Genomic DNA, 18,069 nt, shown 5'->3' with positions numbered 1-18,069 from the left:
TGGCTCAGATGTCTGTAGCATGCTGAGGAAGGATCAACAATAAAGGCAGTGGGCAGTTATCAAGGCTGAAGGAAGCAGCCAAAAGTACTTAGCACAGTGAGTGGTTGGAACTGTTAGTAAGCTTGGTTCTGTGGACTGGCTTGGCCTGAGCTATTCCTCTTTTTGGGAGCCTTGCAGGCCCTGGCTGCAAGGCTTAGAGATTGATAGTTTATTCCTCCCTTAAAATTAGGGGCTTTAACCTGGGTTTCAAGGATAGACTTTAGGGGATGGCAGGGGGCTGTGAATTCCCTAGGTTGTATAGTAAATGCTTTGAGTCCGTATATGCACATTTTTTCCTCAAGAATAGGGTCCGTATATATGATCAGACTCTAAAATTTCAACCCCACGTGTGACCCACCTCCACCCCCAAAGGGTACCAATGGTCTGTGTACATAGTAGCTAAAAGTTGTGGCTGGAATGTCTGTCAGAACCAGGGGTCAGCTCTGTGAAGGTGCGAGTGGAGTTCAACTTGAGGACCGCTTGATCTCTTCCAATACTTGGCTAAGAAAGGAAGGAGGCTCAGCCGACTAAGGCCAGCCTACTGACTCTGCCTATTTGATGAGGAATTGCTCATAGATACCACACAGGTATCAAAGGGAAAGAATTTTCCAGCCATTGCAGAACAAAAGGGCCCTGTCATTCCCTCCCCTATGATGGGGCCTTTCAAGGAGTCCAGGGGCAGGCCGATCTTTCCTCTACCCAAGGAATGTTGAGTGGTGTGAAGCACAAAGCTATGGGGTTGGAGAGTGAATGGAACTGTCCAAAATGGCAGAGCTGGGCTTTTCTACTAGACTTACTACTAGATTTTTATTTTATTTTTAGTCTTGTCATAGCAATATTTATGAAATATGATTTTGATACTTTAACCATTTTTTCCTAATATATGTTAAATGCATAGCTATAAGGGCTATTTAGATGAGAAGGATTGCTTAAATAAACCAATGCCTCTCATAATGGAAGCTTTAAAAGAATTGACTTTTCTTAGTAATAATGAAACTTGTTTAATGAAAACAGTGGGGAATTGCTTAAGGACCAACTCTCCTCTACCTTCTGCCTGTTACAATTGTGGGTGGGGAAAGGAGAGACAGGAAGAATGAAAATTCTAAATTATGCTTGGTGAGTGTGGTAGGTAGTCTTCAAGAAGTGGCAGACAGTCTTCACCATCAATTCCTTCCCTCCCTATGTGTGCATGCCTCTCCATCCATCAAGAATTGGAGCTATTAATCCTTCCCCTGAATCTGGGCTGGCCTTATGACTTCCCTGGACTAAAAGAATGTGGTGGAAGTGTTGTGCCAGCTCTTGGCCTAGACTTTAAGAGCTTTGGCAGCTTGGGGAAGCCAGCCACTATGCTGTAAAGAAGCTTGGACTAATCTAATGAATTATTTGAAGCCACATGAGGGAAAAAGAGAAGCCACGTGGTGGAGCACCAAGGTGCCAGACATGTGAGTAATGCCATCTTGGAACTTCCAGCCCAGCCCAGAGGTCAGCTCTGTGTGACCCCAGGCAACTCCCATAGAACAGAAGAATGACCCTGCCCACGTTCTGACACACAAAATCATTAGAAATAATAAATCGTTTTAAGCCACCAAATTTTGGCATAGTTTGTTATGTGGCAATAAGTAATTGAAACAATAATTATGGGACCATACCATTGGAAATCCCTGAGCCCTTGTGCTTTGTAATTGAGTATGATAAAGACTTGGTTGTTTCCCAGTGCTCTCAATGTTCTCCTTTCTCTCATGTTAATAGAAACCTCAATTTTTAGCTAGCGACATAGCACCTCAAAATAAAGGTTACGTTTCCTAGCCTCCTTTAGCATTATGTGTGGCCATGTGATTAAGTTCCAACCAATGGGATAAGAGAATAAATATGTACAACCTTTCTGTTGGTTCTTAAAGATAGGAAGCAAGCTCTTCTTCACCCCATTCCTTCATCCTGCTGCTTGGAAGATGGATGATTTTGTACCACGCAGATAGGTGGCCTCTCTACGTTTGATGGAGCAATAAGATAGAAATGTGGGTCCCTACGTGATTTCATGGAGAAGAACTGCCATATTCCTAGACCATATTCCTAGACCATTGTTATATGAAAGAGAAACTTCTATTTTGTTTAAAATCTCTATTCTCTGTTGCATGTGGCTGAATTTGCATGCTAACTAATACATATGATTTCTGTAGACCTGCAGATCTTGGAAGCAGTGATACCCAGGAGAAGGAATACAAGGGCAATAAATCCATGGACTGCCCTAGTAGCTTTACATGAAACCAAAGTGCTGTCAAAGGAGTAACGTGGAAGTAGGTATGATTGGCTCCTTAGCTTGAGGAGTTAGTCACCAGCAAGTGTAGTCCTCACAGGTCAAGAAGCACTGTGTCCGTCAGCTGAGTATATATGCCTTAATGTGTGCTAAATTCAGGAAATGGACTCTAGATCTTATCCCATTCTGGAGTCTGCATAGCACCCTGCATTATAATTTCATCAAAGCATATAATACCTGGGTTGCATCTGTCCATTACCTATGTGTGGTCTACTAGACTGTGAGCTCCATAAAACCATGTTCTATGGGCCTGGGGCAGGAGCTCTGTATAAGTTGCCTACCCCAAATCTGGTCTTCCTCCTTCATTAATGGGACTTAGATTTTGTTTAAGATGACAGTGTACCCAGTTGAAGAACTATACGCAATACACAGACTATCTGATACAGTTTCTGCCACTGAGATGTAAGTAAAAGTTGTAAATGGAAAATTTCTGGGAAAGTTTTGTTTTCTTGTAACAAATGCTACCTCCTTCTTCCTTATGATTTTCCTCTTATTCTTCCTGCCTAGAAAATGGATGGGAGAATGGAAGTGGAGCAACCATTTTGTAGCCCTAAAAATAAAAGCAAGAAAGAGCCTGGGACATTTATATCATCATGCAACCTGGACTAACTCCAAATTGTGCTGTTTGTTTTATGAGGAAAAACCCATATTTGATTAAGCACTCTAGTAGAGTTTCGGTTACAGTCAGCCACATGAAATACCCTGCCTGCTCATCACTTTACTAAACCAAACCATTTGCAAAACTAAAGAATCTGTCATGGAGAAATGCCACACTTAACATATATGGTGGTTGAGTACTGTTCATTTCACCTGTGTCTTTCAAGGAACCAGAAACTCGAATATAGATGGGCCTATGTTTGTGAGATATGACTGACCGTATATATGTATGGTATATAAATGTACACATTTTAGACCTTCACTGAGTCATGTTTCTTCCCATTTATATGTTCAGTGGCTGACTCATCAATCCAATTACTTATTATAGATTTGTAAACTTTTTTTTTTTTTTTGTGAGGAAGACCAGCCCTGAGCTAACATCCGATGCCAATCCTCCCCTTTTTTTTTTTACTGAGGAAGTCTGGCCCTGGGCTAACATCTGTGCCCATCTTCCTCTACTTTATATGGGATGCTGCCACAGCATGGCTTAACAAGCGGTGCGTCAGGGCGCGCCCAGGATCCGAACCGGTGAACCCTGGGCCGCCACAGCGGAGTGTGCGCACTTAACCGCTTGCGCCACCCGGCCGACCCCTAGATTTGTAAACTTTTTAACCTTAAAAATGAATGTTTTTTTCATAATAAAGAGTTTTGGTCATGATTCCATGAGAATACAATGAATCTACTTTAAAAATTATTCATTATAGCAAATGGTCCATAGCACTGTTCATCTAGGTACAGTGAATTCTATATAATGAATGCTTTCTCTGTAACCATCTCTAAATCCCACTTTCCAGAGGGCTGCTCTACTTCAGATAGACAAGATGGACTTGTGGACAGAAAGGTCAACGAAAACATTGGGAGCAGAAAATGTAGACTTGAGGGAAAATGAGATGAGGGAGAAGGAAGAGAACATTTAGGGGTAGCAGAGTGACAGAGATGAGGGGCTTTGTAGAAGGCCCCTGAATGGCTGATGCTGCCGCTTATGGCCAGAGACTGTTATAAAATGTTGAACACACATGGAGGCTCAGAATGAACAACAGGAGACCTTTCAAGTGTCAACGAGAATGTGTGTCATGAAGGGGTCTGGAACCCTACCTCCCAGCTCCCAGTCCAATGTTGCTCTCTGCAATTGTGCAAAGCCTCAGTTCACTCATTATCAAAGAAGACATACATTTCTTGTTAGCTTTACGTAACATTTCAACTTGCTAATTTTTAAGTATAAATTGTATTTTAGCATATGTGCTTATTCTTGTGGACAATTTGTTCTTATAGCTTTACTGGTCAACAGGAATTGTAGTTTAATGGAAATGAGGCTGGGCTTGGAGTCATAAAATCTGGCTGGAATCCTAGTTAAGCCATAGATCTAGTTGTATAATTTCTTGCGATGTTTATCTGTTGCCTCAGTTTCCCCCATCAGAAAAAATAGAGATAATATCTATCTTATAGTTTGTTGTGAAGCTTTTATAAAGAGTGTACTTCTCCTCCCACAGTACTCCCCAGCAAAATTGAAGAGATGAAAGATAGAAGCATCAGATAGACAAGACAACATGGGTTAGCAGGGGTCTCACACTCGGATGCCTACTAATTAAGGCAGGTAATATAAAGGTGGGAAGTGGGCCAAGTAAGGCTGTGATGATTGACAGAGTGCTGGCTCTGAAAGGCACAGGCCTGTTAAGCTCCAACTGATTGTAGCCATGCAAAAATGTAGGCTCAGATTTTCTGATTTTTAAAGAGATGCCAGAAATCCGGGTATTCACGTGTAATCCCTTGCTTTCAAAATTTGGCAAATATTTCAGAATGTTAAAAGACTTGTTGGAGAAAATAACACAATCCTGGATGTAGCTAGTGGGATACCAGTCTGTGATCTTTGAGTTCAGCGAATTTTAGGGAATGGCTTTAATTTTTCTTTGATTTCTTTTGGCTAGAGCATAGGTCCTCTTGGATGAGGAAACTCTTACAAATGTTTGAGGTTCTTGTCATCAACACAGCTTCCTTATTTACCTTACAAGTCAGCCGGCTCCATTTCAAAAAAAATTATTTCTTCCCGGCAGAGTTTTGAGTGCAGATAGCTGCTAACAACAGGAGAACTCAGCAGAATCTGAAGGTGTTGAGAAGAAGTTGCAGCAATGAGCGGGCAGAGGAAATATTGGCTCTGGGTGTGAAGTAAGGGTGATTAGATGTGGCCAAGAACAAGAACATTTAAAAGAGGTCATCTAAAATAGGCTCACTGGGGCATCAGAAAAAACTTGGATTTTTTTACCCAATGTCCAGCATCTTTTAGTTTGAGATCCTCAGGTTTAGGACCAATGGGAGTCGGTATCATCAGGTCTTTGTGAATATGAAACACACTTCATTGAAATCTTATTGTCTGAAGATTTTAATCCTGATCTCTATTTTTGTTTTGTTTTTAGGAGCATCAGCTTGGGGGAGGGGAGAGTTTTCTCTGCTGCTACTGTGTTCTGGCGAGGGAGGCCACATACTTCTGCTGAGGTGGGATTTGGCAAATGCTTCTTGAAAAGTAGGTTAAATCTATTAGAATCAACTCTTTGAAAATCCAAATTCCTTGTGGTGTGGAATTGCTTGCTTCTGAGTAGGGTTAGAGCAGGTATGGGCTGGGTAGTAGCCATTGCAAAGAAAAGGAGGGACCAGACCCATTGGGTGCTGCCTCAGTTCTAGGCCGTATGCTACTCTGTTTCCTTTGATAATTTCATTTCAGGTGTGTAGATTTCTGGGACATTTCTGACTCAAGAAACTCTGTAAGCTGCTTATTTCTTTCTTCATATGACAATAGCAGAAGGACTCAATAATAAAAAATTTAAAGAAAAAAGAAACTTTTTGTTCTCTGGATGAGGACTTCTATATCTTTATATTTTCATAGAATTCTCCTGCTTATGTTTTTTTCCTGTTCCAGGAGCCACCCTGTATTGATGGTTTTACTCTATGTCAGTATGTTATCTTACAGGGGGCAGATAGTGTTGTGGTTAAACTCTGAAGTTCCACTTTCTGGATTTGAATCTTGATTTTTTAAACCTCAATATCCTAACCTGTATCATGGAGATACTAATAAGATACCTCATAGATTACTAGTATTACATGAAATAGTCTTCAATAAATAGTAGCTATTACTAGTATCATTATTATTATTTATTTTTTATATCAATCCTGGAAAGTAGCTATTATCTAAATTTTATGGGTGTGGGAAAAATTTAAGAAACTACAATAACAAGAAAGTACAATAATCTTAAAAGCCCTTTATTTTTTCTTCAGAACCAGTGCCTCTCATGGGAAGTTATAGATTATTGTTGTTTCTTTTAGCCCTAGCTAAGGAATAGAGTTTCCAACAAGACAGATGATAATTTTCTTGTTCATCATGATGCCAGAACTAGGCTAAGGGTGTGTTGGGTTTCTTGATTATATCAAGTGATTTGGCTAAAAAATGCATTACAAGATACAAATTTAATAGGTGTGCATTCTCAGGTGCAGGATCAAAAATAGTAAATGAGAACTTTCCATGTTCCTATCACGGCTGGATGGGATGGCAAGGGTGAATAAACATAGTTTTAAATGCCAGTCTTTCAAAACTTTTATTTAATGGTGGAGGTAAACAACATCACTAGGTATACTTGTTTAAAGCTTTTCATGTTTTAAAAAAATTTTAGAAAACAATTTAAATTAAAAAATTAAAACTCTATGGTAGACAGCTTGACTGGCAGCCAGTGTCTCTACAACAGTTCAGAATAGAGAATTCTTATTGTTTTCCAAACTGACCTGCTCTAAAAAGGAACAGGCTAATCTAACCTCTAAGCAAATGTGGAGCTAAAAGATGGGAGGGAAATGGGCCAGGAGAGGGACTGAAACCAGTTCATTCTCCAGCTCAGCTAGTTGCCCTTTGATAAAGCATAATATCTCTCTGAGCTTAATTTTCTGTGCTTCAAAAATGCAGTGGTAATAAATGCCTGCTTTCTATCGGGGGTGCTTTTCCAGATCAGATCACACACATGACATAGTGATTGTGGAAGCTTTGCAAATGGTAGAGATCAATACAAACGTGAGGAGTTATGGATATTTCAGCTGCAGCATGAAAAAAGTGAAGAAGGCATGCTAAGTTAAATTTTTATTCTAAGGGTATGAGATTCCATAGACATTATTTAGGGGCAAAAGTTGAATTACTATTTTTATTTCATTATAAGATTTAATATCTATTTTGTTTTTCTTTCTGACGCTTAAACTTCAGAGGTATTTGAGCCTTGTTATGAATGAAACAGTAATCCTATAGGAAATAGAATGTTAATAGTTAAGTAAAAGAAATGGTATGAGGTAGGAAGGAACATCTTCAAATATTTGGATTATAAATTTCTGTAAAATTTAAAAATTCTTACCCAAGCTAAGAAACTTATTTTCTAAAACTTTTCCATAGAGCTTAATAGGTTTTTCATGTGATATTTTAATAAAGATCCAGTGTTGTTTAGGAGAAGAAAAACTGACTGAGGAGTGTTTGCCCTGTGGGAAGCCTCTCTAATGTTCCTTAGCCTATGTCAACTTTCGGTGGCTGCCATATTTAAAAAGGTTTTCCTAGGAAGGTGAAATTATTTCTTTCTAAGAGGATTAGGAAAATTATCATGGGAAAGGACATTTTGATTCAATCCTTGAAGGATAAAAAAGATTTAAAAGATAAATAGCAAAGGAGAGGAGGACACACCAAGTGCCAAGGGTACAGTGTAGATAACCTAAGTCTTCTGACGCTCCTAGGAGATTGTTATCATTGATTACATTGTTCTTCTTTCTCTTTCTCTGTCTTAAACTTAGAAATTATGCCTAATTTAGTATGTCTTATTTTTAACATTTGCCTGGTCACGTGGGCAATTGACATACGCCCGAACTTTCTTTTACGTAGTGGAATGCAAGTGTTACCTGAATTAAGGTACTTTTTAAAAGCATCTTTCCAATTGAGGTACCTCTTTTTGATCTTTAAGAAGAAGGAGAAAAATCAGAGCTCACTAAAAGCCCCAGGGTAGATAGAGCAGATGGTAGATGTTGGCCAGGCCCATGGAGCTCTGAGCTGAGTAAACCAGTTCACTCTGGACTACACTTGGGTCCCTTCAAAACCCGACTCATTACACCCATAAACCTCTCAAGGGTAAAAGACAAGGTTTGACTTTGTTTTCCTTTGAAACTTCCTAAGAGTGTATGTTTTAAGTTCTTTACTCAAAGGGGAAAGAGGAATAGTCCCAGCCCTTTCCTGCCCTAAAGGCTGTTATTTGTAAGATGTTTGGACACTTCCAACAATAAACATGAACTGTGGACTCGCAGACACATTTACTTCTTTATTTGTATCTCCAGATCTCAGACAGACCCCTAAGAAATAAATACAAATTTATGTAGAAGTGTTATCAGGATCCACTTGAAGATCTAAATGCATTGACCCGTGCAACACTTGGAGTCTCATTGGAAAATAGTTGCAGCTTCTCTCATAGCTATAATTGGAGAGACATTAGACTTTCATCATTCTCAAACTGTTTCTAGCCATAGTCACCATCATCTACAAAAAATTATCCTTTCAAAAGACCTTCTGATTAAACTGTATTTCAAGATCTCATCACCCAATAACCTCTCCCCAAGAGGCCTGTGCCTGCTAACAGAAATCACACCGTTTCCTATGGACAGGCATGTTTTCCTTTAACAGGCAGATGTCACAGGAAGGTATATTATTTATTTACTTCTTAGATTGTTGATTGATCAGCCTTTTCCTAATGAGGCAGTGGCTTTGCAGGGACTGAGTGTGGACAGGTAGAGGTGTGCAGCAAAAGGCTGGGTTGAGGGAGACTAGTGCAGCCTGGAGCTGAGTTCACGGGGACACTGCAAACGTGGAAAAAGCCCTTAAGAAGGATGGGAGAAAACTAAGAGAAGTTATTGGTGCAAAAGGTAAATCTCCACTTATACAGCTCTCTGGGATCACTTCTGAGTCTTCGGATCCATTTATAATTATATTCTTTAATCCTTTACCAATAGTGTGAAATTAGCTAACTTTCAATTGTATTTACAGTAACAATCTAAAAAGCCCAACTAACCCAGAGCTACCTCCTTTGCCAAAGTTCGCCTTGTACTTTTGATATAAACATGCAAAGATTCATGGGAATGCTCATTGACCTTCATAGCTAGAACACAGAGGAGTCTTAAAAGTACTGTACATAGGAAGCTGAAACCTTTGTTAATGTAATTGAGAAGCTGATTTGTTACATTTTCTTTCAATTGCCGTTCCTGGCAGTGAATCGAATATGACCTTATAAGTGACCACGATGTACTGTGGTACTGCCCCCTCTTCCTGCCCAACCCCTTCTCTCTCTCTCTCTCTGGGTAAGCTGCCCTCAGAAAGTGAGTTGCTGCTCTGTTGATTTACTTTAGTCTGAGTTCCTCAGATGTGGAAATTTTTATTTGGAAAAGAAACATAAAAATAAGTCATAATAGCAACAGAATTTTGAGAAAGAACTAGCTATTAAACAATTCCTAAATGAAATGGCTCTGCAGATGACTGCAAGGATGAGATTTATTTACCGTGGCATTTTAACGTGATGTTACGTGTTTAATTTTTTTCAAGTTCTAAGTTTTCTTTTCTCATTCAACAATCCCATTTTTCTCTTTTATTTAACATATTTTTAATGACACTGTCAAACCATGGTATTTTCCTACTTAAGATAAATGTCTTAAGCCCCTTCTTTCTTGCTAAATTAACTTCACTTTAATTTTTACAATATGAAGTTCTCACATAGACACTTGTCACTTTTTCTGTTTTTATTGGCTTTTTCATTGTCCTCGTTCTCCAAACTTTGTCTGAAGAAAGTTTGCACTATGAGCAGTTTCTTGCTGTAACTTTGACTTGCGGTTTCCTTTTTAGGCAACCTATCCAACCCCAACAGACTCAGCTCCAGACTAGGTTCCTGTGGTCTACATGAGCCTCTCTCTTTTCTAAACTCTTGACAGTAGAATTGAAGCCTATGATTTAAGATTTATTTATATTATGGCTTAAATTCCCTTGGATTTTTCTGATGTTTGCAATATTCTTCATCTCTAATAAGACCATGATTTGCTTGTGAGTGGGCATTGCCTTCTACTTAGATAACCCTATAGATTCTTGGATGGCACATAACAGGATCTCGATGCACGTTGGTTAATGCCTTAGGGAGCAGTCAGGGACATTCCTTCCTGTCGTTTTCAGGTCCTTGTTTGGTCTGAAGAAATATTTTCTATTTCATTCCCCTCAATTACTTTAAGCCTAAAATTTAGGTCTTCATTCATTAAAATAGGATTCTATTTTAGGGATCACTGGATCAGGCATTTAGATGATAACCTAAATCTTTTTTTTTTTTTCCCATCATGGTCACTTTGGGAAGACAATGCAGTTTCATCTGCTTCCAGGCCTACTAAACCATGCTTTGAAATATTTCAGAACAAAATGTATATTATAGAGTAAGATCATTCTTCTATTCATTTTATATTTGGAATCACTCCACTGAGTTTTGTAATAATTAGTGATGAGAGATATAGATAGGATGTAAAGTTCTGGAACTGATAAACTCTTTATTAAACTTTACTCTGACTTTTTGTTTTTATTTTGTTTCCCCTCTAGCCCCAAAGAATAAGAAAGTAAAAGATTTCACAATTTACTAGTGAATAGGTTAAAGATCATAATCAGTAGAGCAGAAATGCCTGCTTCTATCATTTCTTTTGATTGAGAAAAAATAATAATCAGAAGTTTCCTGTGCCCTAAAACAACTACATTTATCTGCAGAAATATGAGAAATTCATTTCAATTTTTCCATAAGTCCACATTTTAAGGCATAAAATATGGATAACAAATTATAATTACATTATAGTTGTAGTGTAATAATATTGTGATGCCAACTGAAATGGTAGGTTAAATTCACTACTTCAATTCTATGTGAACAAAATTAAGGGGAACCCACAATTTACCAGCCTCTATGTCAGCTGAAAACCCACTTCTGTTGGGAGCTCTACCAGATCAATAACGTTCTGTGGTCAACCCACAAATCAGCACCTGGCTCCAACTCTTAGTTTACACCCTCTGTGGCCTTGGGTGAGTCACATGCTCTCTCTTGAGTCTCAGATTCTGTATTTGTAACATGAGATAGTGGAATTGATTTGTTTCTTAACATGTTTTTTGTTGCTGACCCCTCTGAGAAGTTATTGAGAGTGATGAAAAACACAAGTACATACAGACATTAAAATTATACACAGAATGTGTTGGGATTTAAGCTGCCTCAAAGCCAGTCCTTGGACCACAGATAAAGAACCCATTGACCAGATGATTTTTAGAGGCCTGTGTAATTCTAACGTCCTATGACTCTCTGACAGTATTTTTCTTTTAAATCAGTTTAAACAATATACTGAGAGAAAAAAAAAACAGCCAAAGGAAGAAACATATAATATTTATAAGCAATAAGATATTTCAAGTGCAACACACGTCTAGGTAAGAGGTATCAATTTAGATACTAGATTGCGGTGTTTGAAATGTAAAAATAATGAATTTGATATGCAGAAGTGAATAAAATATATCAGCACTAACAATGCATTTTAACAATAATTGCTGTTTAATACAAGATGAATTAATTTATACATCCTTTAGAGGTACATGTTCTTCTGTCATTCAAAAATTTCATATAGAAAAATATACTGATTCAAAGAACAAATTAAAACATAATGACTTTCAAATTAATACAGAAGATACTATTAATTTGAAATACATATTTTGAAGATGAAATTTTGAAAAATTTTAAATAATTTTTACATTAGCATGCACATTGTTAAAAACTTCAGTTAAAATTACTTCACAATTAATTTTGCTTTAATCAATAAAATAAACTTCCATATTTCTGTTTGAACAGTTTATCCTTGGGGTATGGTTTGAAGCTATTTGCTTATTACTTTGAGCAGTGAAAACAACAAGATTGTCTGAACATAGCTGGGAAGAATTAAAATGCAAATTAACATTTTGTATTGTAATGTCAAGTTCAATTTTAAGAAAGTATATTGGAAAACATGATTTGTTTTTCAGAACCAAGGTTTTATTAAAGGGAATGGGTAGAGAGGGGATGGAAAGAAAGACAAAAGAAAATTTGTTTTACATATCAAACAAAAATTGCTTTTTAAAAGATATTTAAAATTTACTGAAAATAGAGTACAGAAAAAAATGATAAGGTTTAATGCAGGGAAAATACATTAGGTTTGAAAGTATCACAAATCAGAGGAGTATCAACATTTTAAGATTCATTAGTGTTATATACTATAGCTATCCAATTTTATAATTGAATGGGTAAAATCAGGGTAAAATCATTCAGAGGAATTTTAGTAAGTGCCATAAATTACTTCATATTATTGATAGAGGTGTAGGAAAGAAAAAAAGACTAAATGTTTCTTGCATTTTTCAGAAATTAAATAGAAACATTCAGGTTCAAATTGCTTGAGGTTAAAGATGATAAACTAAGAATTTATAGAATAAATGAAATAAAAATCTGTTAAAAGTTAGATTGAACCACTCTTGTCCAGACTTCAATATAAAGGTAAGGCATAAAGCGTCTAAAATGAGGTGAATAGTACTCCAATTTCTAAAATTTTTGAGATACATATATGTCATGTGCCATCATTTTTCAGATAGGGAAAATGAAGTCCAGCGAGGTTAGGTAACTTACCGGCTCAGTGTCAGAGTACAGCTTAGAATCCAAGTTTTTTCATTCAAGCTTCCAGACTCTTCCCTCTATATTTTAGCCTGCATTGATAACTTTTGTTCTCTTTTGTAAAAGGGACTTAGCTACATCTTCTCTAGATTGCTTGTGTACACGAGCTTGCACTCATGCATGCATGCAGGGTTATGAACAGACACTTCCTATCCCAGAATAATTTCAATGTAAGCCCTGCTTAAGCAGAGATAACCTGGGATAGCAATAAGTTAAAGAAATATAGTTCCATGTGACATATGTAATTTCATTCTATGCAAAAAAGTTCTTAAAAAGATGAAAATGATGTGCACTATGAATAGCCTCTGAATGTAAGTTCAGCATTTTCTTAGTTCTTGGAAGAAAGATATTTTGGAGCTCCAGAGCAAAAGTGAAATAAACCACAAGATAAGAATCTGGTGAATTCAGCCCAGTTTAGATAGCCAAATCAGATAATTTCAGAACAAACCATAACCTCTTCCTGGCCCTGGATCACCTCTACTTAGACCAGTTTCCTCACTGCAAAAGATATGTGTTGTTCAGAAAACACTCTATTAACTGAGATACTTGTAAAGAAGATTTTTTTAAAAAGTATACATGAACTTTAAATATAAAATGTTTTTATTTTCAAGAAATTTGCTTAAAAATGAAGGCATCTTATATAATAGCCATGACCATGATTCTCTATTTTGAAGGAGAAAACTAAAAATTTATGGGCATGTGCAAACAATCATTTTTTGACATCACCTTTTCCAAGAAGCAGCTCCTCAGCACTATCCCATCGCAGGGCATGAGTGTGGAAGGGACCTCTCAAGCTGCCCAGGAGAGAGAGCAGACAGAAGGTTCACAGAGGGCTCGAGGATCCCGTGCCCCAGAGGGGTTTCCACACGAACTGCCTTCTCTCATGCTTTGCCAGATCAGCATTCTAGTTTTGGAGGGTATAGTTTTTTAGGGCTTTTCAACAAAAATATAGCTATATCAGAAACTTTAGTGTGTTTCAGTTATTAAAAATCGTATGTTTGGTGACCAAGATTAATTTATTAAAGTATCTACCTACACTGTAGAATATATGTTGTAACTATTAAGGCATTTTAGCATGGTACTTACCTATTACTTAGAAAAATTATGTTTGTATCGTGTTTTACAGAGTGCAAAGGAATTTTATAGGCACTATCTCATTTAAACGCAAAGCTCTTTATTGAAATACTCTATGCTTGATAGGTGAAGACAGTGAGGTTCAGAGAATCGAAACTAGATTACTAAAAATCACAAAGCATTACATTTCAAGGAAGTGAAAAACTTATCTTTTAAAACTGAGTGGAGTACTGCTGTTTGCTGTTTGTTTTACTACGTTTTGGGTGCTAACAACCATCTGAAATCGGTGCTTAGGCCATCTCTGTTTAGGTGATCCACAGGTGTGCTTGCTCTGACTCACTAGTTACCTCCATTTTTCACCATATACCTTAACCTTTATCAACCAGCTTATTATTATTTTTTTGTTTATTAGAAATTCCTAGTGATAATTATCCTTTAATAAATCAACACAACAAAAACTTCCATCCAAATTCAGAAATTTGACCAAGCTAAATGTAAATACTCTTTGGCTAAACTAATATGGATATCACATAGTACTTCCCCTACCCAGATTGAATTTTGTTGCATAATTTATAGATTTTCACCTTAATTATTCTATATTTTCTCAAGTTTTGTGGGAATTTAGATATGTTACTTACTATGCATAATTCCAATAACTGAAATGTCATTTAGAAACTCGAGCAACTTTATAATAATGGTTTGTTTGTAAATCATAAAAATTTTCACAAAAATCTATTTCTTGATAGTGATCCAAGTTCTTAAAATTATCCTGTCCTTTGATGAATTGTTCATGACTCTGTAATGTTTCACTACGAACATTGCATCTTTGAATCATTGTGATCAGTAGGAAGTGTGTAAGATTTGTGAAGATCAAAATAAATCTGTCAAGTAAAAACATTTCCTCTGTTCTATATCATCCAGGTGGGTCTCATTTAAATCTTATTTAAAAGAAATAATTCTAATGTGCAGTTCTGCTAAAACTATTTTAATAAATTAAGGAAGAACTAATTTCAAATTTTAGATAAGAATTCTATGAATAATTTGATATATACTGCACTTTTTCTATTTGTCCAGCAAATGGCCCAACTTTAAGTATTATTCAACAGAAAAACTTAGTGTCTGTATCTGTCTTATCTTTAAGTAAGGTTTATATGGTTATTTATCAACTTTCTGGTACATAAGGATTAAAGCATAAAGATAAAGAATGGAAGGTTTGAATTAGGACAGGCATTAAGGCATCAATTTTATCAGAACTATTTAGTAAATATAATAATGGAAATATTGAGAATATGAATTCATCCTCAAAATTCCGACTATTAAAAACTCCTTGGCAAGCCTTTTGGAGCCACCCTGAAGCTAAAGGTCAAATCAGAGAAACTTTGACTTTCAAGAATGATATATTCATCATACTTTGTATAACGTTCCCTAATTTCATTTTGTGTAGGATTTTAAGGTGTATTTTCTTTAAGTTGTGTATATTCAGTCATGCGTTGCTTAATGATGGGATAAATTCTGATACAGGCGTTGTTAGGCAATTTCATTGTTGCATGAACATCATAGAGTGTACTTACACAAACCAGGATGGTATAGCCTACTACACACCTAGGCTATATGGTACCAATCTTATGGGACCACCGTTGTATATGCGGTCCGTCATTGACGAAAATGTCGTTATGAAGTGCATGAATTTATTTCAAAAAGCACTGTATTGTGATCATATCTATAGACCTATCAGTTAACCTTTTAATCCCAAGTGATATCTCTGTCAATAAAGAGACCAGTTTCTCCAACTGCACAGACCAGGTCAATTAATTACTCGTATAGAAATGTTCTGTCTTGAAATATATATATTTCCAGTAATTAAATATGACTCAAATATTTTGTCATCAATTTAGTAGGAGAAGAGTTGAGTTTCTTTTGATCTTGGATGAATTCTTTAGAGAGATAAAGTAGTTAGCAAATGGTGCAGCCTGGAATGAGACTGAGATGGTTTGGCTCCAGAACCGGTGCTCCTCAATCCTGTGCTATACTGCTTCTCTTACATCACAGCATAATTATGGGCAGCTGATTTAATTCAGACCTGGGAATAATTTGCTTTTTCAGAATGCTTCAGTTGTTTCAACTTTATGAATTCCAAACTGCTTGCAAATAACTGATCACAGATCTCTGCATTTTATAAAGTTAAAGTATTCTATTTGTTTGAATTAGATCATTTATAACATGACATCTGACCTCATCTGTTCAGGTAAATATAACATTCTACCATTTAAATAAAATGCTGCTTTTAAAAAGTACATAGAGTGATACATGTACTCTTTAGCTTGTTACAGTGACTGACACCAAGGAATAGTCTCACATGTATTTACACCTATGGCCATTTACCATATTTTCTCTTTTTTCATTAAATAGTTGACTTAAATGCAAATTAGAAAAACTCTACCAACTATCAAAGTCAGATATTTACAAAAATATAGTATATTGTTTTATAGACAAATATAAAGTTGCTCAACACCATTTAAGTTTGTAAATCTGAATATGAGGACAGGTTTAATTTAAAAACTGAAAATATAATGTTAAACAAGAATAAATGAAATAATTTTTTTATGTTATGGGAACATTTTCATGGCCAAATAATCCAATAAAACTTTCTCGTTTTTCCAGTCTACTCCAAGTGTAACTGACTGAATATGAAAGAAGTATATCTAAGTTTCAAACAATATCTGGCATCTTATCATCTGGAACTTAAAAGCAAGAAATCTGTTACACTCGTCTATCTTTGTGTCTCCAAAGGCTTAGCACAATTCCTTATACACTCTAGGCACTTATTTTATTTATAAGAGGAGCATATTTGCATATTTCCAGTATTATATTAAATTATATTCCTAGAAATGAAACCAATGCACAATAATAGTCTGAACTACTTTGTTAACAATTAGATTACATTCTTTTTCACTTTAATCTTAAATTAGTGCATTAGATTTCATAAGAAAATGGATATATATATATATATATTTTGTGTGTGTGTATGAGGAAGATCAGCCCTGAGCTAACATCTGATGCCAATCCTCCTCTTTTTTGCTGAGGAAGATTGGCGCTGGGCTAACATCTGTGCTCATCTTCCTCTACTTTATATGGGATGCTGCCACAGCATGGCTTGACAAGCAGTTCGTCTGTGCATGCCCGGGATCTGAACCTGCGAACCCTGAAGTGGACTGCATGCACTTAACCACTGTGCCACCGGGCCAGCCCCAGAAAATTGATATTTGTACAATAAATATCAAACTTTTCACTTGTATAGAAATGAGTTATTCTTTATTATCATACAGAATAGTAATAAGAAGAATTAGTGGTAAAAATTTTTTTTAAGAGAACATATTATTGAAGATGATTCATTTCACACCATCAGCCAACCTAATATAAGACATCTGTCAAGTGGAGCAGATTGACTCAGTTTTCTTATGTGAATCACAAAATACTTTCTCTGAAATCCACCTTTAGTTTAAAAACAGAGATCGATTTTGAAAGTTAGATTGAAAATAAATGTATGATGTTGTTAGATGCCCACTATCACCTAACTTTTAGTCTGAAATTTATCACTCAACCATCGCCAGGGAACCAATGCCAGGCATACATAGATGGAGGGAGAGTCTCACCTTCTTGGAAAAAATCTCAGATGAATTTCCAATGTGCTTTCAAATGCTGTCTTCCCCACTCAGAAATGAGAAGATAGGTGTGTGAAATTTTGGACTTAAAAAGTATATAGGGGCTAAATATCTTTAAAAGTATAAGTCTAGTGTATGTACTTAATGCCCTACTATCTCTTAAAATAGGATAGTAGCAATGGGAACCAAAAGGGGCGTGGGTCATGAGAGAAGGAAAGGATGATTCCTGTATCTCTTGACAAATATTACACTGGTTTTACTAACAAGGGACAGAGTGGATAACTTTGACTATTTCATCAATTTCAACATAGCAAAATGTAAAAATCTAATATGTACAAAGAAGTCTGCAAAATATTCGCAGTGGAGTGTAAGACATCATTAGATTGAAGATAAGTACATAACGATGTTGTTACGAGTCCACTGTCACCTAATTTTTACAGTAACGCATTTGTCACCAGCCAGTGCCAGAACTGTTAGGCATACACTGATGGAGGGAGAGTCTCACCCTCTTGACAGAAAACCTCATATGAATTCCAAAAGCACATCCAAAGTGTATACTATTAAAATATATTAA

This window comes from Diceros bicornis, chromosome 7 (genome assembly GCF_020826845.1).
Source record: "Diceros bicornis minor isolate mBicDic1 chromosome 7, mDicBic1.mat.cur, whole genome shotgun sequence".
Lineage (NCBI taxonomy): Eukaryota > Metazoa > Chordata > Mammalia > Perissodactyla > Rhinocerotidae > Diceros > Diceros bicornis.
The sequence above is the reverse complement of the archived record's forward strand: the minus strand, read 5'-3'. Positions refer to the sequence as shown.